Genomic DNA, 14,650 nt, shown 5'->3' with positions numbered 1-14,650 from the left:
CACTTGAAGTTTGATTATTAAGTAATTATGTTAATCCAAAAAGTCTGATTCAGTGAAGTGGCTTTGTCTCAGTGAATTCCGACACAAAGGAGCACTATGTTGTGAAATCAGTCTACAATGTGCTCCATCAGCCGAAGCAACAACTTCATCTATTTCTATGTCCTAATGATAATGTAAATGTATAATTAAACTACTCTGATATGATTACCTTTATGTTTTTTATTCTCTCACACATCAATAGTTTTGTTAATTTGTTCAGTGTAATTTCGTGTATCATTTTAACTGGACTGTCGTTGGACAAGTCGAGGATTTATCCCTCTCTCTCTCACATCAGCATATTTCCATCAAGAGCACTTTAGGAGTCCAGGCTGCACAAAGAGAAAATGGACTGAATGATGCATCTAATGCTGTAAATCCATGAGCTGCATGCATAGTTTCACTCTTTGGTGCACTCCAACCCATTGTTCATGTGAGTCCCTCCCCAATCACATGGCTGCTGCAACACATAGGGGATACACTGCTCTGCACATCCATTCCCTACACATCCTGTATGAATAAGCCCCAGGGCTTAAGTAGCCTATTACATATTATATGATGGAGTACCTGGACAGATCTCAGTGGGCCAGAAAGAAACAAGCAACAGTTTTTCTTATTCTGGTCTATAGTGCAGCACCGTGTGATAACCAGTACAGCCAGTGTTCTCACATTACTTGTGTGCAAAGGCATCACACACAGATGCTTTGATCAAAGTACCAAACACTTTAATGCTTTCTATTTGATTTTCTCACTAAAGTCTCTTTGCACTGTGTCCGTCTTACTGTCCAGCTCCCATAATGCAGAACAGAGAAGACAGGAGTTGGTACACTAATCCAAATCGCCTACAATTTACTGTGTGTTCAAAGCAACACATTTAATGAGCAGGAACAAGCAATGCAGCCAGTGCTTTAAGATTTTTTTTAAAAAAAAATTTTGTACTTATATCTTTGTGACTTTAAGATGTGTCTATGTTCTTTTGTTCCTGATGTGATTACAGTGCATGGGGTGTGGCAACTCCCACGCTTGGATCCATTATCCAATAGATTTGAAATCCTCTGCAACCAATTATCCAAATTGGACGCATGTTCCTTTTAGACTCTGATGAAGACACACAGATACAGACACATAAAGGCTGCAAATCAGTCACTGTGCTCCAGGCCACTTTTTATTGCCCTTGAAAGTTTGCTGTCCTTGTGATTCTGATGCAGACTGCTGGAAGGTGGCGTGTTTAATTTTTGTTTGTTTTTTGTTATTTTACAATTGACCAATTCTTGCTTATGATAAGAGGAACTAGAAAACTGGGCCTCATTTACTAATCCATACAAACGTCTTACTCTGCACACAAAGTAAGTGTGCACACAAAACCATGGATTCATGATACATGCACACCACCACATCAGTTGACTTTGTTCTTACTATTGTGCATATGGTGGGGAATCAAAATCATTCTAAATTCTCAGGCATATGCAGCTTACTGCCGCGCCCACAGTACTCTACATAAGGAAATCCTTTTGACTGAAAAGCTGTTTGTCACTCGCTTCAAACATGTTAGTCTCTGATGTGCTCTCTTATGAAGGCACGGACTGCATCATTTTCCAGCAAGGTTAGAAATGCAACATCTGCTTGGAGTTAAATCAGATTTTTTTATATTCCCTGCATGCTGATGAATAAGCTCCCAATTAACCAGTTGGCTGCAAGTGAACATACAGTATGCACAATTTCTATAACAAAAATCGGCACTGTCCATTTTCGTAGCTGAATTTAACGAATATGTAATGAAGGTAAAAGGGTGTCAACTTTATGGTTAATACATCTGACCAATTTATTAGTAAATTAAAGGTTTTAGGTGCTGTTTATATAGCTTTATTCAAATAATTCTGGTTTTAATACATTATGCATTTATTTAAAAGTTGTGTTTACATTTTCTAAGAAAGTCTGACCTTGTCATTTGTGTGTTGGTATGGTCTGAGGTAGTTCTAAATTTGTTGGCGAAGTACAAGCAAATTCGGGTAAGGAAATATTGACTAACCCCAGATTTCCAACTAAAACTTTTGTACCCACGCCTTGAGCACAGATTTGTGCGGAAATACTATTTGTGAATGAGGCTCAATTTGTCCAATACACTGAAGAAAGATTTTCAGTATTGGCATGAATTTATGCAAGGAAAAAACACAAGATAAAGAGTGAATGAAACAGAGAGACAGAGAGAGAGAAGGCAGAGACGGAAAATGACACATTACATGTCAGAATGAAAGACAGACAGACTGTTAAATATGTAATGACATCTAGACCATTACCGCACTTTTTCATGTGAAGTTCTCAGAAATGTATATTTGGGCCTGTATGATGAGAACCTTGATATATATCCCCAAAGCATAATTTTTTCATGTTTCATATCTAAAATAGTTCCATATGGTAGTTCAATGCTTCACTATTCGGTCCCAAAGTAAACCCAGTTCCACATACCATAGAGACGATGTCAACAAAACTATATTTCTCTAATGCTTTGCACCTTGAACCCCTCCTGCCTTTGTCCTTACAAATCTATACTCTCCAATTCTTTCATCCACCCCTCATTCCTCCCTCCTTCCTTCCTCTGCGGCCCACTTCTGCAAAGAGGGAATGGCAGCAGCAGCTTCAATAATTCACTTCCCCTCAGAACAGGTTGTGTTTGCATTGCAGGGTGCTGCAGGCGAGAATAGAGAGGGCGAGGAAGAAAGATTAAAAACAAGGAAGAATGAAGAATGAAGTCGGAATGGATGAAGACTTTGAATAGAAAGATAGAATGAAAGTAAAGGAAGAAATGCAGCAGAGGAGAGAGCCTGTTGTGAGTAATCATGATGGGAGAAAACCAAAAAAGATAAAGAAAACCAGGAGGAGATTGTTTTGGAGGTACTAGTCAGCTTTTTCTAGTCTCCTGTGTTTGCCTTAAAAGGTGAGAAAGAGTAAGATAAAGAAAGAGACGGGGAAAGTAACTAGAACAGGAGAAAGGCTCCCAATACAGAAAGGGGAAAGGGAAGAGATGAGGATAGTTAGACTCTGATAAAAGCCAAAGCAGTAGTAAGCCAGCACCTATAACTGACACATTTTCCCTCTGCAACCTGTGAATACCTCACGAGGATGAACTAAGTCTCAGAAGTCTCAGCCTCCATCTTTGTGAGCTCTTTAGATCCACAGCGGTGTGTTTGTGTGTGCAGTGTTTGAAGCTCTTCATTTGAATGTTAAGTCCTTAAGCTTGGCTCGTTGGCCAAACCAATGCCAAAAATCAGACAGCTAAGATGATTAGCTGATTCACTCAAAGGTTAACCAGCAACAACTCTGAAAATTTAATTAAAGTTTTTAAGGAATAGTGTGTAGGATTTAGTGGCATCTAGCCATGACGATTTCAGATTGAAACTAGCTAAAATTTCCCCCATGCGTGAATTTCCCGGTTGGGATTCTTTCAGTGTTGTTTAGGAGGTTCTTACTGGGAGCCGAATTTTTCAGATGCTGGCCTAGCAGCTGCTAATATGTGCTTGCCTTTCTTTTCCTGAAAACTTGACAGTGCTCATGTTTTTTTCTTTGGTAACTTAAGATTCAGATGTTGCCATGAACAGATTTTTGGAGCTGGACTGTTAATTAAGAGTGCTATCGGAATACATATAATGTTTGGTTATTTACAGCGCACTTGGGGCACAGATGGAGCAGCAGACTTTCAGACGCTTTGAAAGTGAAACTTAACCATTCATTCTGCGGAGTCTAAAACTTTGTTATCACTTACGAACAACTGCAAAAGCTCCTGCCATCCATTGATGTGGTCTGATCAGCTGTGAAGGGTTTTACAGATCAATCATCCACCAAGCAAACAAACTGCTTCAGAGTTTAAAAAAAAAAGGTCATGAAAACTTTGCCTGCTGTGCTGCATTCACGGACACACAGAATAATATGATTATATGATGATAAATTAAACTGAAGTAAAATGCAAGCTGAACTGTATTTTTCCAGATGTTGTTTTCATGAATTCTCTCCTGGTTTGGTGAAAAGTTTCAGCAAAGAATATGTCCATCAATCTCACCTTGAAGTTACAGGAAAGGAAACCAGATTTGTTTCATTGCCAAAATTTGACTGAAGTTCTCTCATACCTGAGCTAAAGCAAATAAAGTTTAGGTCGCAGCCTCATTCCGACTTTGTCTCGCTCTCTCACACTGGCTCGTTCCCTCCCATTTCTTTCTCATTTTCTGAGCCCCATGTTGGTCTAGCTCTGTGTCTCTAGGGAAGCCTTTCTTCTTTTAGCTGCTCTGTATCTGGCCCTGCCCTTTTCAATGTCACTCTTGCTGTGTCTCGCTCTGTTTTTCAATATGAGCCCTTCGCTCTGCCACGTGTACTTTTTCTCTTCTTTCATAAGCCCAATCCAAGTAATTTTATTGAATGTCAAATTCAGCTACAATCTCATCAACTTCGCCTCGGTGTTATAATGCCTGAAGTGGAAAGGTGTTGTTGCTGATGAATAAATATGGTGATACATTTCCAAGAAACAAAGTTATGTCAGTCCCATGAAATTATTTAACTCTGATTTCTTTCCAGATCACTTCAAATCCTCAAGTGTCTTAAAATATGTACATCCCAGCTGCTCACAAAACCTTCTGTTGCTTCTGTCTGCGTTATGGCTGTATGGCCATGAGATCAGCTGACGAATCAGAATACTGCAGGGTGTATCTCTGGTGTCTTTCGATCAAAGTGTGAATTACCTGATACATCACCCTGCTGAAAAGCACCTCCACCTCAAATGAAGTGTGTGTAGAGAAATTATGTTCTATGTGGGATAACTTGTCCCTCTGAGCCACAGGCATCATAGTGATTGAGTTAGAAATGATATTCTCACACATGCACCTGGAAATAGCAGATCTCATTTGGGGGGTTTTTCCTGTCCTCGTTGAGCTCGTTTCAACAAGATTGTTACATTGTGAGCTCTCTAACATTCCCACAAATTAATACTTGGATCGTTTCCATCTCACAAGACTTTGATTAGAAAAGACTTCCATCAAGTGATTTCCAACCAGGAGTACAGCACATGTGCCCAAGGGGGTTCAAGGAAAGATTGTGGAGTAGTAAATTGAGCAAACAGAAATTTAGATATGGTCAGAAAAAATTTACCCCTGTATTTTAGTTGGGAAATAAACACACAAATACGATTACCAACTGCCAGCCACAATACACAACTGCACTTGACACCACTCACACACTCAACACCTTCAAAGAGTACTCCACAGATTTAGCATTGCACTCAACATTGTTGAAATCATGATGGACAGTTTTTTGAAGTATCAAAATCTATGCCACAGAGGGCGAACTCTAGCTCAAAAGGTAGAGTAAGCACCCAATATACGCAGAGTCCCTCGCAGCAGCCCAGGTTCAATTCCAATCTTCGGCCCTTTACAGCGTGTCATCCCCATTCTCTCTGCCCCTTTCCTGTCAGTTTATAGTCATCCTATTGTAAAGGTAAAAATCATACAAAATAATCTTTAAAAAAATATTTGCCAAGGAACCAGATATATCAACTTGCCACCTACATTACCTACAATGCAACCCCACCACCAAATAACCTATGGTTTAAATTCCATTAAAATGAACTCATTTGGAACATGACAGATGGTGTGGATGAGGGGGTAGCTGATATTATTTGGTCGGGCTGTGGGGGTACGCCAGTCAAAGGATGTGTCGTCCACACTCAGCTGGACTTTATGTGAACTAGGTAGCAAGGTTTGCATAAAATTCACTAAATTTACACTCATTCTTTCTGTTACTGTCAAATTCCAGTCAGGGTTTAAACTACACATCTCTTCATATAACATAACAAGCACTTCATTGAATTCACAACTGTTAAATTACAGTCCCCTGTTTGTGTCACCTACTTCCACCCAAATCAAACCCCCTCGCCTCATGATGCACCTTTCCCTCTGCCCTCATTTCCTGAGGTGGCTGCTATAGTGCGGGCTGTCTGCTTGCTCCCCAGTGTCAGCCCTCCACCCTGCTTCCCAAAGCCTGTCTCCAGCTTTCAATGACAGTGCGTGCTATGTCCTATATATTCAGTAAGTGGAGAGGTGGGTGGATGCTTGCCACAGAATCGGCGGATGATAGCGAGAAGATGACAGGGCTTTGGAGGAGAGAGGTGCTGGGTGTAAAGAAAGGGAAGGATAGTGAGGAGGGAGAGGGGGAAAGAAGCGAGGAGGAAAAGCGGCGAGGAGAGTTAAAGGGATGTATGTGTTGAAAGGGTTTGGATGAAGGGAGAGAATTAGGATGGAATGAGGATGTATGGGTACATTTTATCCCATTTTGACATGTTAAGGGTAGCTATATGGATGGCTGGAAAGGAAAAGAGGATCAGAGAGAAGGGAGAAGAAGGGAAGAGAGGAAGATGACAAGAACATCTTTCTTGACAGGTAAAAGTTTAGCAGATGGGTAAAGACAGAATGAGGGAGGAGGGGGAGGAGGACAGGGATCAGGATGTGTAGCTTGTGGCAGGTAAATTGCTACACTGACAACATGGGGACTTTTTAACATATCCGACAGATTATACCCCGTCTCCTCTGAGCCAGCTGAGATGCATGGAGAAAGACGGGAACGTGTGAGAGCAGCAAGCTAAAATTTCAAACATTTAAAGTGCCAGATTTTTTTTTTTTTTTTTTTTTTTAACTGAAACCGTCATGAGCAGGAGGGGGAGAGTAGTTTGCTGCTGAGAGCGAGCAAGTTTGAGAGTGAGAACTAGAGAGAGAGAGGACGAGATCTCCAAGCAGCACGCATCGCTGAATTATTGAGGCCAGACGTGTGTAGGAGCAGAAGATAGATTTCCAGTGTTGATCCCTTCCTGCTGTCAGAAAGTTTAGTTGGACACGACCAATTCCGGCACTTGTGGTTGTTTTGTTGTTGTTCGGGGGTTTTCAGCGCACACCGCAGGGAGAGGCAGAGCATATGTGGGAGGAGCAGTCTTAAAAAGTGTGGTTTTAGCAGAGTGTGTGTGTGTGTGTGTGTGTGTTTGCTGACACTTAAAGTCGGATCAGATCTGTATGATAAGGTTTTCCCAGGCAGTCAGGAGCTGTGTGCAGGCTTCTGTGAAGTGACAGATCAATATACGTCCGTGCTGAAGGTGCGACAGGCGGCGAGAATGGCTGGCTGTATGCATGGCACTTTGCACACTGTGAAACCTCACCATTTGCTCAGTGTGAGTCAACAATAACAATTTAAAGCTCCCTGAGGAGATTTACACCTACTCTTAAGACAGGCACAGTGTGCCGATGCCAGCAGCTAGGGGTTGTCAGAAAATATTAAAGATAACCAAAAATAATAAAATTAACCCTTAACTGTTACATTCTAAGCAGCTTACATGGAAATAAGGTTTGTTTTGTATACCATTAAGATCATTTGTTGATGAAAAAAACATTCAAACCTTCAAATCTTCACACAATACTGTTTTGCATATTGTTACTTAACATGGATGTTTGAGCTTCACTTTGCTGAATGATGTTTGATACTAGAGGGGCATTTTTAAATGTATCTGCAGAGAGGGGAAGTTTCTCTGTGGTCACCTGAAATCTCTAAAACGCATGGGAATGATTTTGTGGCATCACAACTCGATTTAAAGCCAAATATGGCCCAATATATAACTAACAACCCTGTGACAATGTGAAGCCTCCAGTGCAAATGCAAGGGGTTTTTTTTTTTGGCTTGGCAGTGTGCTGTGGAGACGTTTTAGCCCCAAGATTTTACTGCAGGGTGAGCGCTCTTGACTTTCACGCTACTCTTTGGTACAAGCAGTTGCAGACACAAAGCACTGACACAGAGGAGAAGTGACCCTGCACTGAGATACAGTATCGTCTCTCCTCTGCTTAGAAGTGGTTAGTTTACAGCTCATAACAACTTAATATGACAAAGTCTCTGGCTTTTGTTTGACATCTAGCCTCACCAAAAAAAAAAAAAAAAAAATGTTGCACATTTGCGATCCGTCAGTCGTGCTATTGGCTTGTTTACTATAATAATTGACCGTCATCGTCACACTGAACATCCTGCTAACAAGCTTTTAAAGTGTGACTGTGATGTGTGTGTTTTCTGATATGCTTGTGTTATGTTGCTATGTTTTTGTCTTTTGTTGTTGTCGTTTGAAACGCTCTATCTATTGTACAGTGTCTTTGGGTTTGTGAAAAGCCCTTTATAAATGAAATGTATTATTATTATTAATAACCTTGTTGAAACTTTGAAACTTTATATGGAAGAAAAACAGATTGTCAAATATTTGTATTGAACTGAAGAATTTGACACACTTGACATAAATCTGAGTCTGGTACAGGCCTGTACAATACTTTTTTTCATTTTCTGATAACACAACAGCAAAATTCGCGCACGGACATATTAATAGTACACCTTTATAGCTCATCTCTTAACCTTGTGCTCTGTTTACATTTGTCCACCGCTCAGGGCTACATAATGTCATTGCTCCGTTTGATTGAGGGTCTATCCAATTGTGTCCAGAGCTATTTTGATCTATGGCTGTTGATAACGCTCTTTAAAAATCTAAAATATACTGAAAGATTCCAGGCTAACACATCTACAATTTGGTCCTGCAATTTCAGGCTATTTCAAATCCACAATGGTAGCAACAAGAAAGACACTGTGGCAGACACTGGTGCAATACTGAAGAAAAATGGCATAAACTGCATTTATTTTCACTGGAGGAGTAATTATTTTTTTCCAAAGATAAAAAAAAAAATCACATTAAAAAAAAATCCTACACATAGTGGCTTAAAAATTATATTTCAAACATGACCTGGAATTTCAAACTAAAACGTGCAAAAACATTTCAAATACAAAGTTTGTTAAAAAGAATGACGCCAAAGTAAGAAATAAGTGGTGAAGACAAAGAACAGGAGGGTGAAGGAGAAGGCAGTGAAGAGGAAAGAGAGTGACAGTGTGAGAGAAGTGCAGGGGGAGGCAGACGGTCTCTGATGTAAGTCATGTTCTCACCGCTGTTCACAACCGTCCTGTCGCCTTTATGAATAAGTTAGATGCCAAATGTTCCCTCCCTCTTATGTCCATGCATGGAAACAAACACACACAATCACACACACACACACACAAAAAGCCTTATTCAGTCACTCTAAAGTCACTGAGATAATTAGTCCTTGCCCACACAATAAAATAAACACACCTAAAAAAAAAGCCTTTTTTATTTTAACCTTAGCTACAGTAACTAGACTATTAAATGGCCTTGCATTCATAAATTGTGTACAAAGACAAGACCACAGTCACACATACGTCAATATTCCCTCATGAATCTGAGCAAGTAAGAGGTGCTTGATAATGTCTGACAGAGTGACAAGACTACAGAGGAGAAAAGTGAAGTCTCCTTGACAGTTTTTCCTACTCACAGGGCACCCACGTCGTGCTGTTACGCTCTGGACCACTCTCATCTGAAGAAATGTGTGTGTGTGTGGGCCTGTGTGTTATTACTGTGTGTGTGTGTGTGTGTGTGTGTGTGTGTGTGTGTGTGTGTGTGTGTGTGTGTGTGTGTGTGTCTGTGTGTCTGTGTGTGTGTGTCTGACACTGACTAACATCCTGGTACAGAAGCATGAGAGTGGGTGAGAGTGAGGTAATGATCTATGAGTTCAACGAAAGGTAAATGCAGCGAGAGATGTTTGTGCACGTGCATGTCTGTATGCGCATGTGGAAAACTGTGCGTGGGCTCTTGTGTGTGAGATATGTGTGTGGATGTGACCTGCATGAACAAGAACATCATCATCCAAGAGAGTGGAGTACATGGAGAGGCAGAGAAAGAAATAAAAATGAATAGATAGAAAGGAGGGTTACGCGATGATCTGTGAGCAAAAAAATTTGAATAATTCCGTTGGCACTTTGGTACAGACGCACACTGCTGGAGCCTGCAGTCTCAACATTTCCCTCCTTCTCGTCAAACTTCTATCTTTGATTTCTTTCTCCTAACTTGGAAAAAACGGAAACGTCTTCAGGGAATGTAGATAATAAAATTCAATCAGTCCATCAATCTGTATTTATTCAAGCACTGTGGACTGGCAAAGGGGTTTTATAATAAAGGCTGACAGCGAACAGACAAGATATATGTCACACAATCAACCACGTCAATCAATGGGTTTTAGTGCATAATTTTATTAAAATGTACCTCTTGAAAGGGATAGCTTGACATTTTGGGAATAACACTTATTTGCTTTTTTTGTCGGGCATTTGACGAGAAGATCCCATTCCCCAAGTTTATAAGAAAAACGTAAAAGTCAGGCAGACAGCTTACACCTCAGTGTTAACGCCTATATATGCCACCACGACTTGCTAGGCTTTGCTTTCTAAGGAGATACATTACTATCGCACCTCACTCTGGGCCCCTGTGTGCCAGACTGCCCACCTCTACCCTTGCTTTGTGCCCACCGCAGGCTCAGAGTGTAACTGGTGGGAAGCAAGGTGATAAATCAGACCTCCCAAGACGTTGTCTTAGCACTCTTATCCTTTAGCCCCAGGTAGCAGGGCTAGTGTAAACCACAGTCAACATATCACTTTGGCCTTTGGCGCATAGGCCTATGGCTCTGCTGCTGACCTGCAGGTTAATAGAAATGTTGTCAGGTTTTAATATCCAGTCAACCATACAGAAAAATACGAGGAGAGGAGAGGAGAGGAGAAAATCAAGGCCAAAAATAGTGGCAAAGAATGAGCTGAGTAAGCATCAAAACAAGGGGGCTGCGTATTGTATTTTGTGTGTGAATGTTCTCAAGTAATGACCTTTTTAATATTAAGGTAGCAAGGGCAACACCGCCACACAATGGACCTAGTTAATGTGAGGAAGAAATGGGAGCAAGACGAGATAATTAAAGCAGCATGTGTGCTAAAATTTTTAGCAGAAGGGATGGGATCAGAGGGACTGACAGAGATGAGTGGAGACAGACACAAAGAGAGGGAGGGACGGAGACAAAGAGAGGGAGCAGGCAGATACCACCATCCCTGTATTAATAGGTAAATTGGTTTACATGAAAAAAAAATTTTTAATTATGGCTAATAATGCAGAATCTGATGTACATTAAACACACTTGCCAACAGCTCTCTATCTCTTGACATCCAATCACCTCCTATCTGTTCTGTGCAAAGACCACGTTTCATAACCATCTTGCACAAACAATTAAGCTTTCTGAAAAGAGAAATGGCTAAATATTTACATGCTTCTCATGTCTCTTCTCAGATTGTCTGTCTGTCTGTGCAACACACTGTCAGTCCCAACTCATCAAATACCAACGCTTTGGTCAGTGGCCCTAAAGTCAAACTTTGATGCTCTTGGTACCCTCCAGCTTCAGTTATAGATACTCAGGGACACCATGTCTATTTAGACTTGTTACATGCATTGCATTTTTTCAAAATAAACCTTCGTTTTCATAGGAAGTGTACACTTTCAGCTTGTTAAATGCATAACATCTCTTTTCAAAATAAACAAAGGATGTGGGTAAATCTTTGTTTTTAGGTTTACTTACTTTACTTTAGTACTTCTTCTTTACTCCTTTACTTCCGTATTTGACTGTCTATCTATTATTCATTTGGACAGTTTGGAAAAACTGTTTGAGCATGACTAACAATAATTCCAAGGACTTTTAATCAAACCTAATACAGAGGAAAAGGTCATTCAACAATTGTGGTGTGCGTGTGTGTGTGTGTGTGTGTGTGTGTGTGTGTGTACACCTGTGAGTACAGCTAGCAGAAAAATAAAGCAAAGAGGTAAAGAGCGAGAGGAGAACAGTAGGTGTCAGATTGTGGGAGGTAAGAGATTATCATCATCTCTAGTTTAATGCTTCAGTCTCTTTCTATCACCATCTCCCCTCCCCTCCTCCATTGCCTCAGAGCCACCAATAAATTATGGATGCTTATTAGAAAAGGGCAATATTCAGCATCCAAAATAAACTCAGTAGCAAGAGACATAAAAGAGACACAAACAAAAAGTGCTGATGTGGGGAGAGGAAGAGTTAAAGTCACAGGGGAGCCAGTGGCCAGGCCAGTTAAACCTGGAATGATCTCTTTCTAGGTCACCGGCTTTCAACCCATGTGCCACAGCAAACTAATGTACTGCAGCGAGTAAAGCTCCACATTAAGACGACAACCAAATGTCGGGTGCTCGTCTACATGCTCATACACGCAGACAGCAAATTTAAAAAATAGCAATGTATTCCAAGCCCTTCATTCTTCCTTGGGCAACATCTTCAAAGTGATGTTAAATTTGTGCGCAATGTAGGCATATTAAACTTTTTCACTTTCTGCATCTCTTGTAGTGCTTTGTTCTATGGCCAGTGGCAAGGCCTCAACTCTGAAGCTGCTGCGAGGGCCTTACTCAAATCTAACACTGTTAAGCAAAATCATTGATTTAAGTTCATTAAATTTCCTGTTAACAAGCACATAATGAAGCATCATATTGCAGGCTAATGCAGCTTGGATTCCATCTACAGCACCGGCTAATGGTTTTGTGTGACTTTGTCGAGCAATCAATAATTTGGTGTCCCTGTGAACTCTGTTGCCTCGCACAGTGTGATGTAATGCGGCACCATGAAGATGGAGAGACACTTTTTCTGGTACATTTTGTCTGTATTGACATTGTAACTGTTGAGTCCTCCGGATGCAAGCAGTCACATCCTTCAAGAATGTCTCAAAATTTTCTGAACCTCCCCTAATCCTTAAATACGTTAAGAGTTGCCGCATGAGAATGCCACATCAGGCTTGTAATGCCTTGGATTACAGTATATCCAGATTAAATGGAACTTGAAAATCGCTGTATATGTATGCGAGGATGTTTGTGACCAGTATGTGGAGATGCATATAAAATGCTTATCCTCAACCCTGGAGGAGAGCACTCTAATAAAAAATACATAATATAAAATGATCTTAATAGACCTGCATAACAACGCTATAACAAAATCTGGTGTGCAGCTTTTCCTTTTTCCTTTGAAATAAGGCATGGCATTTCCTCAGTGCACTTGTCTGTCCAATTTCTATTTGACAGACAGGTGTTACAAGCTTTTTGACAGCCTATCAAAATTCACAGAAGTACAATCAATACTACACTGCTGCAAGAGAAACAGTGACTGATCCACAAGTCCCTGCTGAGCCAGCAAACTGTTGCAGTGGGAAGAAAAGTGTGTCTGCAGCACAAACACGTCCCACTCACACACACACGCATACACACAGGCTCACAGGTTTCGCAGGCTCACACGCTTCAGATCCATCCGTGCGTTTGGCATAACTCACACTCACGAGCACGAACACCTGCACACACAGCCTCACAAGCGCGAGCTGACAAAAATGCGCGCATCCAAACACACCCCAGAGAAGGCTACAGTAAATGAACCTCACAGCCGTCCAAAGCGCTGACATCAATCAGGCACGCTTACACCGTTGGGCTCCCGACGGACGGCGAGTCGCATCTGTCTGCTGGAGCAAGTGCTAAACAATTCCAAAGTGAGGGAAACCATTTTATGCATATCTGCATGCACAGCGAGCGAGCGTGCCAAACTCATTGGCTCCCTTCCCAATCTTCCCCACTTGTGTTCTTCGCCGCAATTGTGCAAATTGTGAAACGATTTGTTCTGTCTGAATTGGTCTTTTTAATGATGATGATTTACCCATACATAAAAACTGTTGTTGCACAGGTATGCACAGCTGAGCACTGCCGCCACACAAGCCACCCGGGAATGTGGGGCCTGTGAATGCCGGCCAGTGTGATTCCCACAAAGCTTTGGGAGTTTTGGTCCCTCAGCAGAGAATGAAAGGCGGCTGTTGCACACAAGAAAATAAGGTATTACACTGGGAAAAAAAAATGTTAGAAAAAACATATATTATCACAGCCTTCACCACTGCCACTGACTGCATACCTCTCTGCTCTGACCCGCTACATATTTGTGACAGAGCCCATGAGGCACGGATGCACAAATTCTTTATGACAATCAGTATATCACCCTGTAGAGAACCCAAAACTGTTATTATGGAGAAAAAATGAGGACAAGAATGCACAAGGGCAAACTGGAGATGTGTCTGCAGGACGGCGTAACTAGATCACAAAAGTCACTCCATGAGAAGAAAACATGTGAAACACGCACTCCTACAAAATGATTTCTGGCATTGTAGGCTCTGGTTATCATAATATTTTAAAAATGTTTTGTTCTGAAATATCTCAAATACAAAAGCTGAAAATATTTTTGGAAGGAACATAACAGATTTATGGTAAACCCTGGCTTTATCACAGCGGATAAGGCTTGCACGAACAGGTAAATATCCTAGGTAAGTGTGATGCTAAGGTGCATCAGGTACACTCTTTTTCATTATACCGCCATGCTTGACATTTCCTATAAAACCAGGTAATGGGAAAAAAAAAGGCCTTGCAGCACTGTCAGTGCATACACACTGCGACTGTAGGTCACTAAAATTCAACTGATTTTGAAGATAAAAACACATGCCTTTGTTTTGTTTATGAAGGCATCAGAATAATACTTCAACTGGTGGTCAAAACTAAAAATATAAAGGACACTATGCACTCAAGTTAGATATAATTTACAGGAATACTGACAAGTCACCTGCAGCATGAAGTATTAGG

General features: G+C 41.0%; 1 protein-coding gene across 4 annotated transcripts in view; it reads right to left on the bottom strand.

Annotated features, from left to right (window-relative positions):
• Positions 1 to 14,650, bottom strand: part of mdga1 (MAM domain containing glycosylphosphatidylinositol anchor 1) — a 237,928-nt gene that overhangs the window by 188,215 nt on the left and 35,063 nt on the right. The gene's annotated exons all lie outside the window — the stretch shown is intronic.

This window comes from Plectropomus leopardus, chromosome 1 (genome assembly GCF_026936395.1).
Source record: "Plectropomus leopardus strain MGB_pleo_1.0 chromosome 1, ASM2693639v1, whole genome shotgun sequence".
Classification (NCBI taxonomy): domain Eukaryota; kingdom Metazoa; phylum Chordata; class Actinopteri; order Perciformes; family Serranidae; genus Plectropomus; species Plectropomus leopardus.
The sequence above is the reverse complement of the archived record's forward strand: the minus strand, read 5'-3'. Positions and strand labels throughout refer to the sequence as shown.